This window comes from Marmota monax, unplaced genomic scaffold, assembly GCF_021218885.2.
Source record: "Marmota monax isolate L192 unplaced genomic scaffold, Marmota_monax_Labrador192_F-V1.1 WCK01_AAM20220418_F8-fsc00067, whole genome shotgun sequence".
Classification (NCBI taxonomy): domain Eukaryota; kingdom Metazoa; phylum Chordata; class Mammalia; order Rodentia; family Sciuridae; genus Marmota; species Marmota monax.
The window spans coordinates 5,743,293-5,767,126 of NW_026695065.1; the positions used below are offsets into that span (position 1 = coordinate 5,743,293).

The 23,834-nt window shown below is 36.3% G+C and overlaps 2 pseudogenes; one reads left to right on the forward strand and one right to left on the reverse strand.

The window, feature by feature from the left end:
- LOC124081602 (small ribosomal subunit protein eS4-like) overlaps window positions 1-2,613 on the reverse strand; it is a 57,111-nt pseudogene extending 54,498 nt beyond the window's left edge.
- A 2,478-nt stretch (window positions 2,614-5,091) lies between these two features.
- Window positions 5,092-6,726, forward strand: LOC124081603 (14-3-3 protein epsilon-like; annotated as a pseudogene).
- Window positions 6,727-23,834: the final 17,108 nt, after the last annotated feature.

A 23,834-nucleotide genomic window follows, 5' to 3' on the forward strand; every position in this document is an offset into this window, starting at 1 on the left:
ATATTCTTTCATTATTTTTGACTATTTATATGTAATTTTACCAAAAAAAATCTAATTAATATCACAGATAAATAAAATTGCCCATTTAGATGAACAATAACTACATACTAGAATAAATAACTACATAGAAGTAATGATGAACAATTTTAGTTTACTTCTTAAAAATAAAATGTAATCTCACAATATTTGTATTAAGAAAACATTGAACAGAATGAACATCTTCAATGTATACTGTAAGTTTCAGTTTTTGTCATATAGGGTTTTGTCATATAGATCAATCTAACCTTCATTAAACACACAATTTGACAACATGTGGCTTATATGGGTGGTATCCACACAGCTAAGTAGGTTCATATTTTTACCAACAAGTGTAACCTTGGGTAGTGAGCATGATGTTTCTGTTGGGACTTTCCTGTTTGATTGCCATATCTTGAATCAGTGTTTAATTTGGACACTGACCATTTTCTCATCTGACACATGCTAACATGGAAACTTGCCCTGTTTCTTCATTCTGTTGTTTTTTGCTTAAATGAAAAGAGCTTGAAATGTGAGGATATAAATTATAAGACAAATGCACTCGTGTTTTAGTATTGGAAACCATTTCCCCACTTATTAATGTTTTCCTTCCATCATGCCATGAAAGAACAGTTGTAGAAATAACAGTTCTTTTGTTTTATCCATTTATGACTTTATTTAAAAAAGAAAATCCCTGAAGGATTCTGATTTCAAAACATAAAAGATCTGTGATAGATTTTTTTTTTTTATATTTATTTTTTTTTAGTTTTTTTGGCAGGCACAACATCTTTGTTTGTATGTGGTGCTGAGGATCGAACCCGGGCTGCACACATGCCAGGCGAGCGCGCTACCGCTTGAGCCACATCCCCAGCCCTGTGATAGATTTTAATCCCAATTTATTTATTAATAACTTTTGATCATTGGTTATTAGAGTTTACTGAGTTATTTATCTTGGTTTTCTATTTGAGCAACTTATTTTCAAAGGGCACAAAAGGGCACACAGTTTCTTTTTGATCATTTTTGACACATGAAACTAACATTTATCTCAACTACAATATATATCACAATGACATTACAAGTCATACACTATTTTTGGACTCCTTAGCCTGTCATATATATAACAATGAACTATTACTTCCAGTTGAAAATTTTTTTTCTTTTTAGTGTTTTGTTTTTGATTTCTTTTATTTTTGAAATAGAGTCTTTTTGTGTTGCCCAGGCTGATCTCCAACTCCTGGGCTCAAGGGCTCTTCTTGTACTTCTCTTATTGGGAGACTTTTTATTAAGGATTCAATCACAATATCCCTTATTGGTGTTTTCAGGTTTTCCATATCCTTATGGTTTAATTTTGGTTTTTTGATTTTATATTTCCACAAATTACCAATTTCTTCTGTGTTTTCCAATTTCTTGGCATATAGTTGTTTGTAACAGTCTTTGATGATCCTTTTATTTCTGTGATATCAGTTATAATGTCTCCTTTTTCATCTCTAATTTTATTTATTGGGTTTTTCTCTTTCTTCTTAATCTAGCTAGTTTTGTAGAGTTTATCTTTCCAAACAACCAATTCCTCATCTAATGATCTTTTGTATTGCTTTTTTAGTGTTTATTTTTGTTATTATCTTTGTTATTTATGTCTTTGACTAATTTTAGTTTGTTTTACTTTTGCTTTCCTAGGTCCTTGAGATGCTTGATTAGGTTGTATATTTGAAATCTTATTTTTTGATGTAGGTGTTTATTGCCATAAATTTATGTCAGTATTGCTTTTTCTGTATCTTATAAGTTTGTGTATGTTGTATTTCATTTTGATTTCTTTAATGACCCATTATTTGTTTAGTAGCATGTTGTTAAGTCTTCATGAATTCTCACAGTTTTTGCGGTTTCTTTTCTTATTAATTAATAGTTTTATTCCATTGTAGTAAGAGAAAATAAATGGCAAAATTTGTGGTTTATTTTCTTAAATTTATTAAGACTTATTTTGTGGCCTAATGCATGGTCATTAAAAGAGCTAAGATGTCTCCCTTTGTTGATGATCAGACCAGTTCTTCCAGTAGTCATACGCAGGTTACCAGTGTAAAATTTGGTGAAATTAATATCCTTTCCAGGCTTCCATTTAATCTGAATGGTGTCATTTACCTTGATGATGGAAGCAGGGTAGTGAATGATGTGAGCATCATAGGTCACCAGGGGAAGGATCACTTCTGTGCCCACAATTTCTTTCTTATTTTATACAATGTGTACCCGACCTCCTCAGATATAATATAATGTACGGCAAAGTGACCCTTAGTATCATAATCTGGCATAAATTATCTGTGGACTTTTAAATCCTGATGACATCCATAAAAGCAGCAAGGTAGGTTATATCAGTTTAGACTTTGCCACCAACCTTAAAGAAATACTACATGCAGATGTTCTTTATACTTCACCTCATGTCAGGGCATACTTAAGTCTGTTCCTTAGGAAAAAATATGAAAGGAAGTTGTCTATTAGTTTTTAGGGACCAGAAGATAAAGAAAGATCAAGCACACTAGCCAATTTATTTAGCACCCACTGCTTTGGAGCTACTACTCTCTTCAGATGGTTCTTGGGATCATAATCCATGGCTGTTTAAGACATGGAAAGAGTTTTGTCTTTTTCTCTGTACAGAAAATTAACTTAGCTCTAAATTCAGTGAAAAAGTTGGTTCCATTTTCTTGAATATATTTTTTCTTTTAGTCTCAATGTATCAAAAATTATCCTGTCTGGTACACAGAAAAAATGTTCTCCTTTTCCCACTCAGACTTAAACACATCCAACAGTACACTTGGAAGCCCTGTTTCCTCTGTGCTAGAAACAACACATTAGAACCACCCTCATCTCATTTGGATTGTGAGACTCTAGGACAAACCCCCACCTCCACAGTGAGTGTTCTTCTTTTCAACTGAAACTCAAGTACCTATTAAAGCCACTCTCTTGTGAAGATGACTCAAAAGCTCTAACATCCTATACTAAGCAACCCTCCACCATAGTTGTTATCCTCACTTTTTTTTTTCATATTATTATATCCTATATTGAAGAATCACAGTTCAGCCTACTTTCCATCCTCAGTATGGATATTTTCTTTGATGGGCACATCTAATGGATTTAGGAACAAACTTCTAAAAAATAAGGGGAAGCTTTTGAAGCCAGATTTAAAGTTAGGTAGTCAGTGTAGTTAGGTAAATCGGGTCTAATATCGAGTGAAATCTAAAATGGAGGCCATGCTGAGAATGATTCTGGGAAACACAGGACAACTCATGGAATGTTAATGAAGTCCCGAAAAGGCCCTAGGCCAAAGTCCACCTCAAAGAAATGTTAATGGAGCCCAGGAAACAGCCCCCAGCAGATTTGAAGATAGCCCATCCCAGAGAAGTGATAATGAAGTCCTTCCTGCCCAGATTACTTCTTTGGCCCACCTGTGTCCCACCCCTCGGGCCTTCCCACCTACATTCCATCATCAAAACTATAAAAAGGGGAGACAACCACACTTCCACGGATTCCACCTCTTGGGCCCCCTTCTTCCTCCGGGAGAAGTCTTTTCTGCTGTCCTTTAATAAACTTCTAATTTCTACTCTGACCTTGCCTCGGCGTGCTGCTCTGGTGTTATTCTTCAACATTGGGGAAGCAGGGACTCGTCACTGGTCAACAGCGGTAACACTTTCACTTATATTTTGTATAAGCCTAAAATCAGAATTATATTATTCAGTATAATTGTTTTCCATATGTGCTTCACAAAGTCATAGTTAGGCAAAGATACATTTGAGACTATCCATATGCCTCACCCACTCTGAAGAGTTAATGAGAAGGAGATTGAAGGTATGATCCCAAACTCCTCTATTGCTACTTTAATCACAGTAAATCTGCTTTTTCTATATTTTATTCATTTATTTAGGGTGCTGGGGATTGAACTCAGGGACACTGAACCATTGAGCCACATCCCAAGCCCTATTTTGTATTTTATTTAGAGACAGGGTCTCACTGAGTTGCTTAGCACCTTGCTTTTGCTGAGGCTGGCTTTGAACTAGCCATCCTCCTGCCTCAGCCTCCCAAGCTGCTGGGATTAGAGGTACACCACCACACCCAGTTGCTTTTTCTTTATAATGTGCTGATGTTGCATATAAGCTATTTTAGGGGTAATAGTATAATTGTTAAATTCAAAAACTTTTAAAAACAGTAAATCACATTTTATAGTCACAAACACTAAGATCTTGGAATTTTAAATAGTCCTCCAAGATTATTAAATTTTAATAACTGAACAGAAACAAATACTTCAGTTTCCTAATTTCCAACACTCCCCCTCTGCTTCTAGCCCATATTGGTAATATAAAACTGAAAGGAGTATTATGGTGATCCTGGTATTTGAAAACATTTGTGGCACTAAAAAATCTTTAGGTTTTAGATGATTAAATAAAATGAATATAAGCAATAGTCAAACCATGACAAATAACAGAATTAGAAATATAACATATGGAATTAGATTTATAATATGTATCTTAGTAAGTATTAAGTGAGTATAGAAAATCTTCAATGCCAGAAAAAAAGGAATATGCCCCAAATCAGCAAAGCAGAAAAAATTGGAATACAGAAGTTGGTGTTGCCATTGATAGATAGCAGATAGACGTGAATGGTAGAAACATTAAGTTAAGGGGATAATTCTTTAGCCTGGATCCATATTCTGGCCCTCCACACTTTCTTTTAAAAGTCAATTTACTTAAGGCCATTCTAGCCTTATTCTGGGTTAAGTCAATAGGATGTTACCTTCCTTGACAAACAACCCGTTATCATTAAGGCTATTGTATCAGGACCACAAATTACCCTGAAGATTGAACTTTTTCAACCTTAATACAGATCAAAGATTCCAAGACCCAGGAAAACAGGGTAGTTAAAGCAAAGCCCACTGACCATAAAATATGTAAAAGAATGAATTCCAAGTAGAACCAGTCAGTGTGGGCCAAAGTTACTGAGAGCTGCCTTTAGATCTTTAGCATGCTGTTATAATAGTAAAATCCACCCCCTCCCCCGCCCATTATGGATTTCACTTGGATACTTGTGGGTAAGACCATGTGCAGTAAGAATCTAGAAATCTGATGCATTCCTACTGTCAGCCACAGGTTAAAAAGTGGTACCTGGTCAGGACTCTCTAGAAAGTTTGTTAAGACCCCTATTAGAACCAGGTGGAAGGTGGGGGGCATACTAATGCTCTCCCCCTCTTAGAGATGACTCACTTTCTGTCTCTCTTCTTTTTGAGAGAGGTTTCTTTCCTAACAAATTTTGCTATATGTCATTTCTTGTCTGAAATGTTCTCTGGCAAGAACACAAGAACCAAGGAACACAATTCAACACTGAAATTCATGAGGCTAATTGAGGCGCCGCCAGTTTTGCTGCGGGGACACAGAGCGAAAGGCTGAGAGAGTCAGAAACGCTATCCACTTCTATCCATCTCGCAGACCCTTCCAGAGCCTCTGCCACTCTAGATGATGGGGAGGATCTGGTATATCAGGCGAAGCTTACCTAGCAGGCTGAGTGATATAACAAAATGGTGGAATCAATGAAGAAAGTAGCAGGGATGGATGCGGAGCTAACAGTTGAAAGAAACCTCCTATATGTTGCATATACAAATGTGATTGGAGCTAGAAGAGCTCCCTGGAGAATATTCGACAGCATTGAACAGAAAGAAGAAAACAAGGAAGGAGAACACAAAAAATGATTCAGGAATATCAGCAAATGGTTGAGACAGAGCTAATGTTAATCTGTTGTAACATTCTGGATGTACTGGGCAAACATCAAATTCCAGCAGCTAACACTGGGGAGTCCAGGGTTTTCTATTATGAAATGAAAGGGGACTCCCACAGGTGTTGTTAAAGATGGCGCCCGGAGTGCTTCTCTTCCGGGAGCTCAGGTCCATGATGCACTGAATGGCGAGAGAACCATCATCTCCAATCCCTGTGAATGGTGCAAACTTTGAAAGGCACACCTTCAATCCCTGAAGTGGTGGGAACTCTCAGCCAATGAAGAAGTAGCAGCCCACTCGCCTTGCTCCTCCTCATCCTATGTTAAGCCCATAAATATCAAAACCCTGTTTGTGCTCTCTCTTACTCTCCCCCTCCCCTCTCTCTCACTCTCCTCTCTCCTCTCTCCTCTCTTTCCTTCTCTCTCTCCCTTCTCTGCCCCCCCCCCCCCCCCCCCCCCCCCCCCGGCTTGAACCCCTTCTCTTCTGCGATTGGCCGCTATGGTCCTGCTAATAAAAATCTCTGACAGGTAAACGGTTGTTTTGTCTTGTTGAGTTTATGGAGCTTTTCCACCATTTCTTACAACAGGTATCTGGCTGAGTTTGCCATAGGAAATGACAGGAAGGTGGCTGCAGAGAACAGTGTAGTGGCTTATGAAGCTGCTAGTGATATTGCAATGACAGAACTTCAACCAACACACCCCATTCATTTAGATCTTGCTCTCAATTTTTCCGCATGCTACTATGAAATTCTTAATTACCCTGACCGTGACTGAAAGTTGGCAAAAGCAGATTTTGATGATGCAGTTGCAGAACTGGATACACTGAGTGAAGAAAGCTATAAGGACTCTACACTTATCATGCAATTGTTATGTAATAACCTGACACTATAGACTTCAGACATGCAGGGTAATGGTGAAGACCAGAATAAAAAAGTGTCGCAGGATATGGAAGGTGAAAATCAGTGAGACAATAAAGCCAACAAGAAAAATATCTCTGACCACCCCACTTCTCTCTGTCCAACCTCTTGGAAATTCCCCATTGTCACTGAGAACCACCAAATCTGACTTTTACATTTAGTCTCAGAATTTAGGTTCCTGCTCTGTTTTTTTTCTTTGTTTATTTGTTTTTGCTTTTGTTATTGTTTGTTTGTTTAAAACAGCTTTCAAAGCACTTAAAATCAAGAGTGAATTTCTGTGGATTTACTATTCCCAGCTTTTAGGTTTTTCAAGACACTAACAGGACTGCATAGAAACTTTTTCAGCATTACTGTACTGTCTCTGTGCCAGAAGTGGCAAGATCACTACTACAAATGGAAATTACAGGGGCTGGGGTTGTGGCTCAATGGTAGAATACTTGCCTAGCATGTGTGAAGCACTGGGTTTGATTCTCAGCACTGCATATAAGTGAATAAAATTAAAGTTCATTGACAATTAAAAGATATTTTTTTTTAAAAAATGAAATTACATTCAAAAGCCATTCAACTTCTAGGTGATGCATATGAGACAGAGATGGATCACACTTTAGAGGCAATATGTGGTATTATTTTTTCCTTTTTCTAATTGTTTGAATTTTATATCAATGTTAAATTTAATTGGGTGTTAGCTTCAGGTGGCTTAAGGGGTGTTTTGGGGGAGGTTTATTGTTATGGTATTGCTGTAAAAAGTATTTCAAACTGTGCTTAAATGTTGCTGAAAAGAGTGGTGCTGGTAACAGGTGAACAATCCATGGCTTCTCATTCTTACCTACTTTAAGTCTCTCTCTGAAGCATGTTAGCATTGCAGGTGGTAGGGAGAAGCCTGCTTGCAAGTTCAATTCTTTGATTCTTTTCCTTCCTTCTTCCCCTTTCTCCCCTACTCTCTTTCACTAACTCAACCTCTTTTGTTCAGTAATTGTAACTTGAAGCTAATTTGTACTACTGGATATCTGACTGGACCCACAGATACAGAATCTGTATTATTCTTACTGAAACACAGAATGAAATTAATATTAAACTTAAATAACACAAACCTAAATTAAAAATGCTAAATACATTGCACCTCCATCATTTATACTTCTAAAATAAAATCTGTAGTCTAAACACATTGATAGTATTACATTTTCCTGAATGTGAAAATATTTTTCCTTTTTTCTTCCATAAATTGTTTATCTGTCACCCAGAGATGTATATTTTGGAAAAAGAATATACTGCCTATAATCTGGTTGTGAAGAACATTAAGTACTCTTTTAAGTCAATTGATTACATGTCTTCTCTTCCAAACCAGTTAGCAACCCAGTGTTTATGTTTATCATTAAAGTACAACATGAGTATTAAAAGAAAAAGAGAAAGAAAAAAAATAATTAATTAATTAATTAATTCACAGGACTGTCACTGGTAACACCCTTTGGACAAAAATTTATACATCCTCAATAAATGAGGGTTGGGTAGGCTAAATATATTTGATGAAGTTCCCTCCCTGTCTTTTCATTTGCTTCAACAGGCAAAATAGTCTTTTCTGATAATTTGAAGAATAAGCCTGATTTCACCTATGCCTGGATTTTACATTGAGAATATTTTCATGTTCAGTATTCTCAGTCTTAGAAATTCATTTATGAGGCTTCCATACTTACATTAGGTGGTAAATTGCAAAAGTAAACTCAGATATACCTTTCTGTATTAAAATGTGCTGTCTTTTTTCCTCAGGATTTTGATGACTAAAATTAACCATTCATTTCAAGATCAAAACACACCACACATACAAGAAAACATGGTTATATGAACAAGAATCTTTAAAGCAACAAATATAATTATCTTCCTAAATACTTCATATATTGGCAATATTAGTTATAGAATATTTTTAATGTATTAAATATTTAAGGAATTTAAAGATAATATTGAAAGGTGATTAAGGATCAAGATACTTTAGAATATCTGCCAGACAGATTTGAAAAAGAATAAGACAAGCCAGGTATGGTGGTTCATGCTTGTAATTCCAGTGGCTTGTGATGCTGAGGTTCACAAGTTCAGAGCTAGCCTCAGCAAGTTAGGAAGGTCCTAAGCAATTTAGTGAAACCTGTCTCTAAATAAAATATGTTTTTAAAAAGGACAAAAGAGCTGCAGGTGTGGCTTAGTCATGAAGTACTCCTGGGTTCAATCCTTGGTACCCCCCCAACAAAAAGGAAAACAAGATTAAGTTTCAGGAAATAATGTACATAATCATCAACACTGGGCTGGGGATGTGGCTCAAGCGGTAGCGCGCTCACCTGGCATGCGTGCGGCCTGGGTTCAATCCTCAGCACCACATACAAACGAAGATGTTGTGTCTGCCGAAAAAAATAAACATTAAAAAATTCTCTCTCTCTTTAAAAAAATCATCAACATTAATAAATATCACATATGGTGGTTTAACAGTAGATTAGAAAAAACTGAAGAAAGAATTTAAGAAGTGACAGTTCAGAAAGCAGTGTGAAGACAAAAACATTTTTTAAAAAATGAGTGAAAGAGGCTGAGAAAAAGATGCACTGAGTAGATCTAATCTATCTATCTATCACGTATATCACTATTTATATAAGTGTACTTGAAAGAAAGAATAGAAAAGTGATGAATGTATTTTAAGAGATAAAACTGAGAATTTCCTGGAAGTAATGAATGACATGCATCCACACATACAGAAGGCCCAGTATATATCAACCAAGATAGATAAAAACAAATTCACACATTAACTCATCAGAATGAACTTTCAGAAGAGCAAAGAGATCTTAAAAGAACCATTTATAGAAAAAATTGCACTGGAAAAAATATTTGAGATTCAAAGAATAGTGAATTCTTGAATCCATATGAAATTATATATCAAGATTTAAGCACTATTTTACTAATAGAACAATATAAACTTACAATTGGAACAACCCAAGCAGTTTGGCTAAATGGAAATAATAAACAAATTCTTCCAGATCAAGTAATAGACCAGTGTGGCATTAAATGTGACGTCTTAAATTGTTGAGTGTGGTGCAAACATATTGTGCAAGTATCTTGGGGGCACAGCTTCACATAAGGATGAATTATAGAAAATGTATCTTATTACTCTCTGAAAGAAACAGAAAATTACATAAAGTTTCCTATAATTTTGTAATAATATAGAATCAAAGATAAATGTTAAGAGCAACTTTACCTTGAACTTACACCTTTGTTTATAATTTCCTACATCTCTTCCTTTTTGTTTAACATGAGAATTAAACCTTGCTTCCTTGGCCCCTGGAAAGTAATACAATGTAAACACACACTTGTTATTCAAAATGTTACCCATAAAGGCCCTTATTCTTAAATTTTCCACTCTCTCATTCCCAGAGTTCACTTTTTTTCATCCCATCTCATCCTTCTGTATCACTATTTATCTTAGCTTTTCCTAATCTAGTCCTTCTTTAATTATGAAGTTGTGCACAGGGGATAGCAGTGGGTCATAATTAGTAGATGCAATTTCTTGGTAAAAGAATTTTTTAAAAAGTCCCCAGAACTAGCAAACAGCACACGGTTGCATGAAAATTGGCTTATTTGGCCTAGGATTTAAGGATATACAGCTGGATGCTTTTGTGGTTACCTTTTCATTGCCATTAAATATATATATATATATATATATATATATATATATATATATATTTAATCCCTGGTACCCCCCCAACAAAAAGGAAATATATATATATATATATATATATATATATATATATATATATATTTAATATATATATATATATATTTAATATATATATATATATTTAATATATATATATATATGACATAAAGATTCAAAGCTAAACCTGTATGCAATGACCAAGAAGAATCAATATAAAATAAAAAAATAAATAAAAGTTTTCCCCAAATTCCAAATTGTAGAAAACACACATGCACACACAGAGACAAATAGGATCATAAGTGATGACTCTAACTTTATGTCTAACTTCGGTCCAGTTCAGGAATGGCAAGTATTTTGCATGCTTCTCAACATTTCCCATTACTTCCATAGCCCTCTTTACGCAATCATATTTTTCTTTTCTAGTTAAAATTGGTATCACTTCACGTTTCTAATCTGCACAGCACTCCAGGCAGCCAGGACCAGATGATCAGAAATGGCATGTGTGTTGAAATATATTTACGATCTTTGCTCTATCAGCTTCAGCCAGGCAATTTGTGGTTCAGATATTTTGGCTCTAGTTATTCCTAGTTTCGCATTCAGTCGTGGATCCACTGTGGTACAGATGGTTTGCAGGTGTTTGCTTTCTAGGAACCATCTGTTAGGATGTCAAAGCATACTAAATTTGTGCTTTTTGGTGTGCTTTGTTCTATATTAGCAACTCACGTGTATGAATGATTTGATTCCATTAGAAAATGAAATGACTTAAGGAATGAGAAAAGGGAAGTACAGCAAAACATGGGAAAATATTTTTAAATGTAGCCTTAGAGATAAATCTGGGTCATAAATATGAATGCCTGTCTTTTGTAAAGGATGAAACTTAGTGTTGTGAAATCATGTCATCAGTTCAACTGATTTAGCTTCAACTGATATATATATATATATATATATATATATATATATATATATATATATATCCCAGGACCTTGTGCATGCAAGGAAAGCACTCTACCAACTGAACTATATCCCAGCCCTAGTTATATTTGTTTTTATAGGGTAATTGTGCTCTTACTAGGGTTATTTCAGAAAATTATAAAGCTAAATAAAACTGTGTCTAGGTTAAAAGCTTAAAGAATAAACTTGGGCCAGGCGTGGTGGCTCACACCTGTAATCCTAGTGATTTGGGAAGCTGAGACAGGAGGATTGCAAGTTCCAGGCTACCCTTGGCAACTGAAGGAGACCTTGAATCAAAATTTAAAAAAAAAGACAAAGGGCTGGGGATGGATCTTAGTGAGGGAATACACCTGTGTTCAATCCCCAGTACTACTACCCCAAAGAAAAAAATAACATTGACTGTTAGAGTTTGTAAACAAGTCAAAATAACACCTGGCATTTTGCCAGGGGAATGCTAGAGTCTGTAAACAAGTCTGGATGGCGCCTGGCAAAATGCCAGGGGGAGTGGTTTGTGAAGTAACGCCAGTGAGCCTTTAAGTGTGGAGATTTCTTATTGGTTGACTGATGTATCTAGTTTATGCTAATTAGATAAGCTATGTGGAATGTATAAATACTGCTCCTGTCCTGCAATAAATGGCTTCCACTCCTGCTGTATCAATCTACACAAGTTGTTCGTCAACCAACAGCCCCCCCCCCCCCAGGCTATTTTGCTGCAGCCGGACTGCGGCAGATGGTGGCCTGTACCGGGAGCCCTGGGACACTCGGGGGTAAGTGACGAAAAAAAAAAAAAAAAAGCTGCCCATCCATAGATAGGACGGGAGCAAATCTGCTTGTCCCTAGGCAGATAGGGTGAGAGGAAAAATGGCGATTTCGAGAAAATGGAGAAGATTGATGCAGTATGTTTGTGTCTTGTTTTGTCTTGAAATGTTGTATTGTCTTTGTGATGAAAATATGGAAGGGGTGAGAAGTAAATTACTAAGGAAAGAAGGCACACCAATGGAACCAAGAATAGTTAAGGCATGTGTTGATGGAAGCCCAGGAACTCTAGTCAGAAAGAAAAAGAAAGTTCAGAAGAAGAAGGATTATCAGGAAAAAAGTTGCAGCAAAAGGCTATTACTAAATACTTTTCGTCACCTGAGGGTGCATGAAGCGGAGAGGCGGCTGCCGAGTGTGCAAGCCGGTCACAGCGCAGCAAGGATTTTCCAAGAGGCGGAAGCAACTGGCCCTTCCCCGCCTCCTGGCTGGGGAGCTGGCTCTTCCACTGCCGCGAGCCCAAATTTAGACCTGACCTGGAGGCACAGTCTCGCAGGCTCTTGCTCCCTGTGCCCAGTAGCAGTTTGAGTCCGGGACACTCCCCAGGGCCATCTGGGGCTGCCCAGGCACTACAGCCAGCAGAAGATGCTACTGGTGTCCCTGATGTTTGGTCATTTTCAATGCCAATAACTAAGCTACAATGGTTCTCCCACACCTGGAAGCTGATGAGTAATGAGCATTATTAATGCTTATTTCAAATGCAAAAACACCTTGAGATAATGTACTAAATTGTTCAGAAGGTTGTTTTCTTAGTTGAATGCTACAGGATTTTCTTTAGCCATCCGGAGTTCCTGCCTTCGTCCCAGTGCCGGTAAAGACTAAGGTGGAAGAATTTCCAGTGTTGCTGAAAACCGGACGAGACTTCGGCTGAGAAATGGACGAAACTTCGGAGCTGTTGCTGTTTCTGCTGCTACAACTTAGGCTAGCTGCCTGCAAAACTTACCTGGACTGTGAAATCAAGCTAGCTGCCTGCAGAACTTACCTGGACTGTGACCTGGACTGTGAGTTAATCTATTGAGACATTGCTTTACCTGGACTGAGACAACAAACTGTAATCTACAACAAATTTTAACTCGGTATCTTTGCTAACGGTGTCATTGCTGGTATAATTTTTCCAAGGGCTTCTTGCATGGAGCCATCAATTGGCTTGGTATTGTGGCATTTTGTATCCTCCCTTTCTGTTTGTAGCAGGTTATTTATGGTGTTTCTGTAAAAACCACTATGGTTGTTATTTAAATTAAACAAAAGGGGGAAATGTTAGAGTCTGTAAACAAGTCAAAATAACATCTGGCATTTTGCCAGGGGAATGTTAGAGTTCGTAAACAAGTCTGGATGGTGCCTGGCAAAATGCCAGACGGAGTGGTTTGAGAAGTAACAAAAGCGAGCCATTAAGTGTGGAGATTCCTTATTGGTTGACTGATGTATCTAGTTTATGCTAATTAGATAAGCTGTGTGGAATGTATAAATACTGCTCCTGTCCTGCAATAAACAGCTCCTACTCCTGCTGTATCAATGTACACAAGTTGTTTGTCACCCCCCCCCCCTGGTTATTTTGCCCAGCCAGCCAGGCTGCGGCAATTGACAATGCATGGATAGTCTCTCTTTAATTGTATCAAAAGCCAATGAAGGTGAACTAAATTTTTTTCTAGAACACTGTAGCTAATTCCTGTGTTTTGAACCCACAACTATATCATGAAATGAAAATTAACATAAGAAAACTACAAAATAAATTTTTTCTTGGCTAAGAATCTCCTTAACATTTGGAAAAAATTTCTTCCCTTTTCAGTGTACCTAGTATAGTCCTCTACCTAGGAAAGAACTAATTAATATTTTCCTGGATTACATACATGTGTCATGAGCTTTTAATGTTCCAAGAGAGAAATTGATAGCTGTCTTCCTAGTTAATTAACCTGGACATAGACTCAATCTTATTCAGTTAACTTGGACAAGATCACTGGGATAACAGATTAATATGTGTATACCTGCATGGAGACAAGTCTATGACGTGAAAAAAATGTTGGAATAAAGGCACTTGCATAACTTTTATTTTGAGTGAAAGGTGAGTGTAGACACATATCATCCATGATAATGAGAGAGAAAGTCCCAGAAATAATTATGAGGGCTGGAAACCATGGTCTGACCCATCTGTGAAAGTAAATGAAAAGAATATTTCCTTTATCAAAAGAGATAGGTTATATAAGTTTTAATTAGAATTAAGTGGATAAAGGAAATGAGAGTTTTGTTTCCACTCTTTTCCATTGAGGAAGGGTATAGTTAAAGTACTATTTAACAGATAACCCACATAACATTATTTTTTCATAATTGACAAATAAATATGTATATTTATCAAGTAAAATGTGATGGCTTGATCTGTGTATACATTGCAGAATGATTTAATTAATCTAATTAACATATTCATTTCCTCAGCGTTATTTTTGTGTGTGTGTGTTTGGTGAGAGTGTTAGAAATCAACTCTTTCAGCAGTATTGAAATATACATTATTATTAACTCGGTTTACCATGCAGTGGAGTAAAACATTAAAATTTTTTTCTGTAAGTCTAATTGAAATCAGTATCCTTTGATTAATATCCCCATTTTCCTACATCATATGTTAAGCACATAATGCTTTAATGCTTTCTGAAAAGGGAGCTTAATTCTTAAGATGTGCATGTGTCTGTGTGCACTTTTGAAAAGAAATGAATGTTACATTACTATTAATGGAATTTGATGTAATATCTATAAAGGAAACATTGAGAATAATATATTTATTTTCAGGTGTGTTTATTTATAATATATACCACATTATAAAAACATGCGTTTCTAAGGGGAAACATTGAGAGAGTGTGAAAAAGCAATAGAGAAAGGATTTGCTCTAGGCATCCATATTCTTTTCCTTTCGTTAAGAATTGTAAAACAATACAGCATATTTGGAGCACACATGCAAGTGAAATATAGCCTGTGTGAGGCTAATAAATTCATGGACATGGATGGAAATATAAACCTATCAATGCATAGAAATATCTGGGGAAATTGGAAGAAGATATATTTTAATTCTCTTGGTTTTCTCTCTCACAGTACAGGAACAAACAGACCCTTAATTTATTTCTTCTTACAACTAGAAAAGAGGTAAATAGACTATCCATTAGGTTTGATATTATATTTTACCAATTCCATGGGACATCCCAGATCTTATCATCATGATATTGGTTAAAGTATGGCAGTGGTAAATGTCATGTCTGTCATCTTGAGCTTTACCGAGCCAATCCATGTTAGATTTACTCTGAGTAAATGTCAGCGCCATTGAGAGTGCCTAGAAAATGTAGATTTTTTTTTTCCTACTGACAAGTGCTTGACAATAAATTGTCTAGCTGCTACAATAGCTGCAAGCTAATGATTAGGTCTTGCTTCTTGTAAAGTTAAGAAGACTATCATGTAGTTTATTTTATTTGTCAAGAAGAATCCAGATACTGGTTCTATATGCATATTTAATATAGGAAAATTGAGATGGTGCATTAGTTTAAGGATTTTGTGAAAAATATTGTTTGAGTCTTGTTTATAATATGATAAATAATTTCATCTAATGTCATTTCTTTCTGCTTTTCAAATAAAAGGGCATCTAGCCCTTTACACTCCTACAGTCTTTTTTGCATAGAGGATAAGGAATTAACCCACCAACTCAGTACTACCTATCATGGTAGTGGCTGCCATGACTACTACCATTTTTAACCATGGCTTTCATTTCATGAAATAATCCCTAGAGGCTACTAAGTAGAATTTAGTAGCTATCAATTTTAAGAAAACAAGAGACAGGTTAGTGTGTTCTCTAATGGGAGGATACAGTGAATTAAAGAAAATTACTACTTTCTTCATATTAGGAAATGATGATTTGAATCTTCAATGTCCCTGAAAATGGGACATGTGTTAAAGGCTTGGTTTTAGTGAAGCAGTGTTCAGAAGTGGTTTCTTTTGGAGTTATTGGATTATGAGGGCTCTTATCTCATAAATGAATTCATCCACTTATAGATATGTAAATTAATAGACTATTGGAAGGTTATTGGGAGTTGGAAGAAGTGGATTATTGGGGGCATGCCCTTGAAGGCTATATTTTGGTCCCAGCCTCTTCCCCACTCATTCTCTGCTTATTGGCTGCAATGAGATGCAGTTTGGCTCCACCATATATTCCCTGCAATCATATTCTCCTTTGTCACAAGCCTAAAAGCAATGGTGCACAGCTCACATGTACTGAAATCTCTGTAAATATAAACCAAACATATTTTCCTCCTTTAAGTTGATTTATCTCAGGTATTTTTTTCAAAGCTGACTAACATGCTACCACACCTACCACTTGGTGAATAGACCAAATTGCACTTTGTCTGACGTCAAGCATATCTGAGAAAAGGAAAAGACTAAGCTCAGTTTGTTTGCCCAAACCAAATGATCAAATACATTATTCCTTTGGTTCTGTGCACTTTCTGAGTGAGTGAAGAAATTGGATAGAGGAAATTAAAATTAGTCCAATTATAATGTTCTACGTGTATATATTCTGTTAGGGAAAAGAAGATTTCTGATTAACCAGTCATTTTAATTCTAGTAATCATGTGTGCTCTGCCTCAGTGATTTGAAAAATCTTAAGAATCCAAACAGAAGACAGATAATGTATACATTTAGTAAGTTTGTGTAGACACGATTTTCTAACCATGATTGCATTACATTTTTCATCTTGTCTCTTATTTACGTGTTTCATTATAACAATACCAAAGATTTATTATGGTACCATCAGTCTCTCTTGTCTTCATTCAACTGCATGTGTATTTTAGATATGTGCTCAACCTTGGATTGCCTCATTCCTGCCTGTGGGTCTTTTTTAATTTTTATACTGGCTTAATAATCAGTGAAGATGTTTGCTGGAAAAGTTTTTACCCTAGGAGTTTGGATGCAAAAATTGAACCAGTTATTTTTTTTTCAGACCTCTTAATTCTGTTGAATATAATGGATGCCTTTAAGCCCACCATGAAAATCTAGTCTTAAAAGCAGTCATAAAAAGAGAATGTTCTGTGATGGACATAAGAACAAAAGGTGAATGGCTCCCTGTAGCAATACAACTTTCGATGTGTTAACAGAAGGGTTCAATTTATTGCCATCTTCCTTGAGATAGAAGGAAAAGTTAAAATAATTGCAATGAACGACTTTAGAGTACTTAGAATTTGTGTCTATAAAACAAGAACATGATGTGCATAATAAGAAACAAGGACATTAAATAGCTCTTAATTTTGTTAAAATGTGACAATTCATATAAAAAAGAAACAGGATAACTGAAATATAAAATTAAGGATGTCTCCCAAAAGTAGAATAAAAGAACAAATGCATAGAAATATGAAAAAATAAGGAAATTAAAGAATTGACTCAATCTTTTTTTTTCTTTTTTTCCTGAGGGGGTTGTCATGACACCTGACTAAATCGGTCAGGGTCACTCCAGGTGAATTTTGGCAGACTAAATAAAGACACAGACACAGAAAGTATCTATTCTTGGTTGCAGTGACTGCTCCTTAGCCACAGTTCCCACAAGGGGGGCAAGGCAGGCAAGAAAGGAGCATGCCTTGAACTGGGGTTTTATTAGGGAGAAGCCATTCAAATGAGACAAGGGTTAGGGTTACAACAAACAAGTAGGTGTAATCCAACCCCATTGGGTGATGCCCACTACTGGAGCTGCATCTTTTATCCAAGCAGATAAAACAGAAAGTGAATTTAAGTTAAAGTCCAAATTGTATTGTAGAGTGCAATACATGTTTAGTACCTCTTTACTTAAGTACCTCAGGACTTAAAGGTGTGAACATAGCTCCTGTCCAGAATGGCTCCCCACAGGGGGGTGTACTAGGAATTGAACTCTGGAACACTCAACCACTGAGCTACATCCCAGCACTATTTTTTGTATTTTATTTAGAGACAGAATCTTGCTGAGTTCCTTAGTGCCTCACAGTTGCTGAGGATGGCTTCAACTAGCAATCCTCCTGTTTTAGCCTTCTCAGCTTCTGGGATTACAAGTGTGGCCACCATGCCCAGCTGACTCAGGTAATCTTAACATACTAATAATAGACACTATGAGGAGTGAATAGAAAAAAAAAATATTATTTTAAAAAATACAAAAATATTTCCTGGAACTGAAGGATACAAGTTTAGACATTTAAAAACCTAATGATGATGCAGTCCAAGGAATGATTGAGGACCCACAGAAAGTGAATTTAAGTTAAACTTCAAAATATTTTGGTTAAAGTGAAAAAAACTAAAAACATCCATGTGAAATAGTCATATATTCATATATCCAAGGATTTAAAAGTTATCTCCTACATACTCTCTCCACCAAAAGGCTGCTTTCTAAATGTGAAGTAATAATCCAAGAGAAAACTCTAATTCAGGATAGGGACTATAGTATAGGAAATTGCAAAGTAAGTTCAGGTATAATAGAAATTTTCTAGTATTGAGAGCAATGTGTACAGAGAGAATAAATGCTGCCAGAAGGAAGTGTTTTCAAAAAAAAAGTAACTGATGATCTGAATGTTTGCACATTTGTAAAAAAGTGTTGCTTGGTATGTGATAAATTTTTTGGCTCATTATGAGGAAAATGAAACTAATCAAAAATGAAGAAACTGTGAGGAATACAGGATCTGGCTTGGGTGAGCATTTAAAAGTCTATGCATAATAAGAAATAACTATACCTTATAAGAAGTCAGAGGAATTGCAAAGTGATGACAGAAATAATTGCTATTGTAAGATGATATGCAGTAGAGTTTAAGTCTATAACTGACTTTTTTATTTTTAATTTTAAAAATTTAAAGATAATATATGGCATGTAGCATACTATTTTAGTTGCTTTTAAGTGTGCAATTGCAATGGCATTATATACTTTTGTACTCTTTCCCAACCATTATCCATCCCCAGATTTTTAATCTTCTCAGCTTGAAACTTCATAACTATTAAACAGTAACTCCACATTAACTCCTCCTTCAGGCCTTGTAAATCATCATTCAAATTTTTGACCATGAATTTAAGTGCAGTAGGTACCTCATATAAGTGAATTATATAACATTTGTCCTTTTATATCTGGCTTATTTCACTTAACACAATATCTTAGAAGTCCACCCATATTGTTGTATATGTCAGAATCCCCTTCTTTGGCAAGGTTGAAATTATTGTATTGTACATGTATACCAAACTTTCTTCATATAGTCATCTATTGATGAACACATGGATTGTTTTTATAAGTTGGTTATTATGATTAATGATGTTATGAACATGGTATACAAATATTTGAGATCCTAGTTTCAATTGTTTTAAACATATGCCCAAATGTGCAATTTGGGGATCAAATGGCAATTGTATGAAGTTAGTAAAAAAATTTTCTGTTTGATCTGGGGCATCCTTCTCTTGTTCTCAGAAATTTTTGCTTCTGCTTCTTGGGCCTTTGGACTCTGACTGGGATTTATATCATCAGATTTCCTGATTTTCAGGTTTTTGGACTAACTGAATTAGACCACTGGCTTTCTTGCTCTCTAGTTTGCAGAAGATAGATTGTGGGACTTCTCAGCCTCCAGAAACATGTAAACCAGTTTTAATCCAATAAGATTTAAATATGCTAATTACCATTTCCTGTGGTAAGGACAGCACAGATAGTTCATGAGGACTGTGTACAGAGATAGATATACAAAATATATACCTTGGATACTCTTTGTCTACCACTTATAAAATGTAAGGATTTAAGTGACTCTGTATGTGAATCTTTCAAACTTTTTTGAAAACTAAAAATACAGCCTGGGATGTAGCTCAGTGGTGAAGCACTTGGCTTGCATGCAGGAAGCCCTGGGTTCCATCTCCATCTCCTACAAATAAAAATAAAAACAACACTAGTTAGTTTGTTTCTCCTAAAGTCATTGGACAAAGTGGTGAAAGAAAAAGGATGTGCTCAGGGATTTAAATTCCCACTTCAAGTGACTTATAAATGACCTAAAAGTCTCTAAGTGTGGCCCAAAGAAGTGCCTATATTCTGTAGCTGCATATCTAAAACTGCTGAGAATTAGTGTGGAATCTCAAGTTAGTGAGGTGAGACTAGTCTTGGGTATATATAAATCTGACATTGCTGGTGGCTCAATGAACTTGCTTCTGCCTGAATGACAAATGGTACCTTGATCCCACAGGCTGGACGACAGTACCCACTCAGAGTGCACTTGGGTAAGTCACCCTGGCCCCAGATCCTTACCGCTGAGCCCTGATGCTGGGGTTAGGGAAGAGAATCAGAGGAGGAGGAGTGATTGTGCTATGGGAGTGAAGGCCTGGTCTCCCTGACCAGGTGCATGCTGATGGTCACTTGCCCTGCTCAGCTATGGGAGGTGTTCTGGTCTCCAGGATCTGCAGTGTCTTAATATGGTGGTATTCCCTCCTAGCTCCCTTTCTGTACCATGCTGCCTGGCCCCATTTCTGAGACTGTTAAGAAGTAAGAGGGAATAAGAACCCTAGGGCCTGGGATCTATCCAAGGACAGAAAGAACAGTGGAAAAAAATATGTAGTGAGGAAGATCCTGGCTGGAAGGGAAAGGAACAGAATAGCAGGTATGACAGACCAGGGAGATAAGAGTGGGAATGTGTTTACAGGGGCAGCCAAAGGGAGAGGTTGGCCAGGTGCCTGCATATCTTTCACTCCGACAGTATTCCTGGTGGGATTGGAGTCACTGGCACCAAGACATTACTGATATGAGGTTCCCTCAGTTCTTGTCCTCCTAAAAGAAAAATTTCAGTCAGGAGGCACAATTATAAAAAGTGTAAAGGCATAAAGTATTCATTTGGTGAGATGGAAATATGTCCCAACATGGAGAAGGTTACCTCCAAAAGAGGAAAAAGCCTAGGATCTCCCATGTGGAAGCTTTTATATTTGGTCTGGGAACCTCCCTCCTCATGTATAATGCAATTTCGGTTAGTTACTGTGTTTTCCTCCTGCGGCTTAGAGTGCCTGCATCAATTTTATCGGGTTGGAAATTTTTCCATCATAGACCTTATTCCATTTACTCCATATTTACAGGGAACTGACTGAAAGAAGGAGGTGCCTGGACAGTGTAATGGCTATTTGGATGAGACCCAGGGACAAAGCCTGAATTTCCTTTCCCCACCTCCCTTGCTCATGTATATCTAAGTACCTACTCTAACACTATAAATAACTGAATTATAATGTAAATTGCATGCACAGCCTCTTGAGGTATCTATTGTTAATAAGATGTAATTGATTTGGAAGAAACAGGATAGTGAAAATTAGAATGGGGGCTTGTAGGGAAGACCCTAATGAAGCTGGTATATTAAGCCGCTAAATTTTGATGAATCTTCATTGCCAGTGTAATAGATCTTCCCACTCCAAGCAGAAGTGGGCTCCCTATCTCCAGAAGAACTAGCCTTCAAACTCCCAGAAAAAAGGCATCATCAACTTCAGTGACAACAAATCCCCACCCATAGTTCTATTAGATTTTTTACCCACCCTAAGAGGATGTTAACATTACATTGCTTGATGAAATGGTAATGGTCTCCCATGAGGTTAAAAAAAAATGCTGATTCTTCTCCTTCATTTCTTCTAGAGTTATGAATAAATACAAGTCCCCCCAAAATCCCTAAAGGTGAGTCACAAAATTTGGTCAATGAATAAATGATCATAGTTCAAATAACAACTTGAGTTTTCTAACTTACAGAAGCAGAATTCCAAGGAACATGTAAGAAAGCAGACAGTAAGATTCGAGGATGGTAGTGGAAGAAAAATAAAGTTGAATTAGACTGTATATAGCCATGCTGGCTCATTCTACAGAGATTCTGAATTTAACATTACAACTTGGATAATCAGAAAGGGCAGTAACTACTTATTTGGCTGAAATTGATCAAAAGAAGTTTGATAGTAAATAAGTTTCAAATACCAGACCTGCCTTGGTTTAATACAGAGGAAATTATTCATAAATTTATGGATATTGGAATGTTAAAATGTAATTGCCATTTAAGATCTATTCACCTCTCAGGGCCAAGAAAATGTATCTTTTTCCATGGCTGTGAGAAACAAATGTGAGAGGAGCACAAGCATTTTTGAAGAGCTCCATGTTTGTTCTTCCCTGCAGGCCCGAACTTGCAGTCAGAATCCCAGACACACAGTTGGAAACCCTAGTTGGAAAACATAAATTCAATAAGAGTAATTGAATTCTGGAGTGCCAGGGGCTGAATGGTAGTACTCAGATGCAAGGAGGACAGTGTTAAGCAGAGTGCCCCTGTAAACACATTCCCACTCCTGTCTTCCTGGCCTGTCATAACTTCTATTCTGTTCCTTTCCCTTCCAGTCAGGATCTTCCCCACTACAGCAGTCAAAATGGTCTGACTAATGCAAACCTATGTCACTGGCTAGTGTGCCTAGAAGCAAACAGATAGGAAAATGACTTAATTCTTACTTGATCTCTATAAGTAGAAAAGCTGTATATTAAGTGAAAGAAATACTAATTCAAGTAATAAAATAGACAGTCACTGTCTCTAAATTGGTGCCATGCTTAAGCCAGTTTATAGCCCAGAAAACCTAAAATGAAAGGGAGATCAGATCCCTTTGAGTAAGGACCCTGATATACTATAGAAAATATTTACTGTTAGTCTTTTTGTCAGTCTTCCCCAAAAGGACCTTTGGCCTTTATCAGGGTAAGTGTGCATTTGGGAAAAGGAAATAATCAGAATTCTGGGAGTCTTTTGTATTAATCATTCTTTGAAATACAAAAGGGTAAAAGGATTTCTTAAACACTGATGTTTCTGAAAGAAAGCTCATATAAAGTTCAATAATAGCAGCTGTCACACAAAGAGGTGTTATAAATTATGAGAAACTTCCAGTAAAATAGAATTGCTTTTAATTTTCAAAAGCTCCAAGGCTAAAAATAAAGAGAGAATTCGGGACTGTTGCAGGAATATAATTTCCACTGGGAAACATAAGGTGTGAGGAGAGGCTAAGAGAAAAAAATTAAAATGTAGTAGGAAGCAGGTTTTAATTGTAGATTACTGAAATGCTTCTTATTCAACAGCTATCTGGACGTATCTTAGCTCAGTTAAATTGGCATACAAAATTAACCATCATAATGCTACCATTCTCAATTTGGCACTTAACACACATTTCCAAAAGCCTTACTTAATGTACAAATAAAGACAAAGAAAAGGTTATAATTCTGCCTGATATAGCATCCTACTAAGTATAAAAGAAAATGCACTAATATCTTCTTCAGAAGAAGAGGTAAAGTCATTTAATGGTTTACTCTTTTCTTGATATTCTGAAAATTAAATTCTATGAAGAAAATATAGCAATGCTTAAATAGTAATAATACCTCAATACATCTTATATTGTATGATAAGAGAATAAAAGAGGAATGATACTGGCTCAATATGTGTGTGTGTGTGTGTGTGTGTGTGTAGATAAATACACAGATACACACACAAACATATTCATAACAACATCAGGGGAAATAAAAATGAAAATGAAAAAATGTATTAAGACAAATGAAAATGAAAGCACAAGATGCCAGACTTATGGGAATACAGACAAAGGGAAGTTTATAGCAATAAATCCTACATTATGAAAGGAGAAAGATATCAAAATATTAGCAACCTACTATCACATCAGAAGAAACTAGCAAAAGACGCACACAGTAAGACAAAATTCAT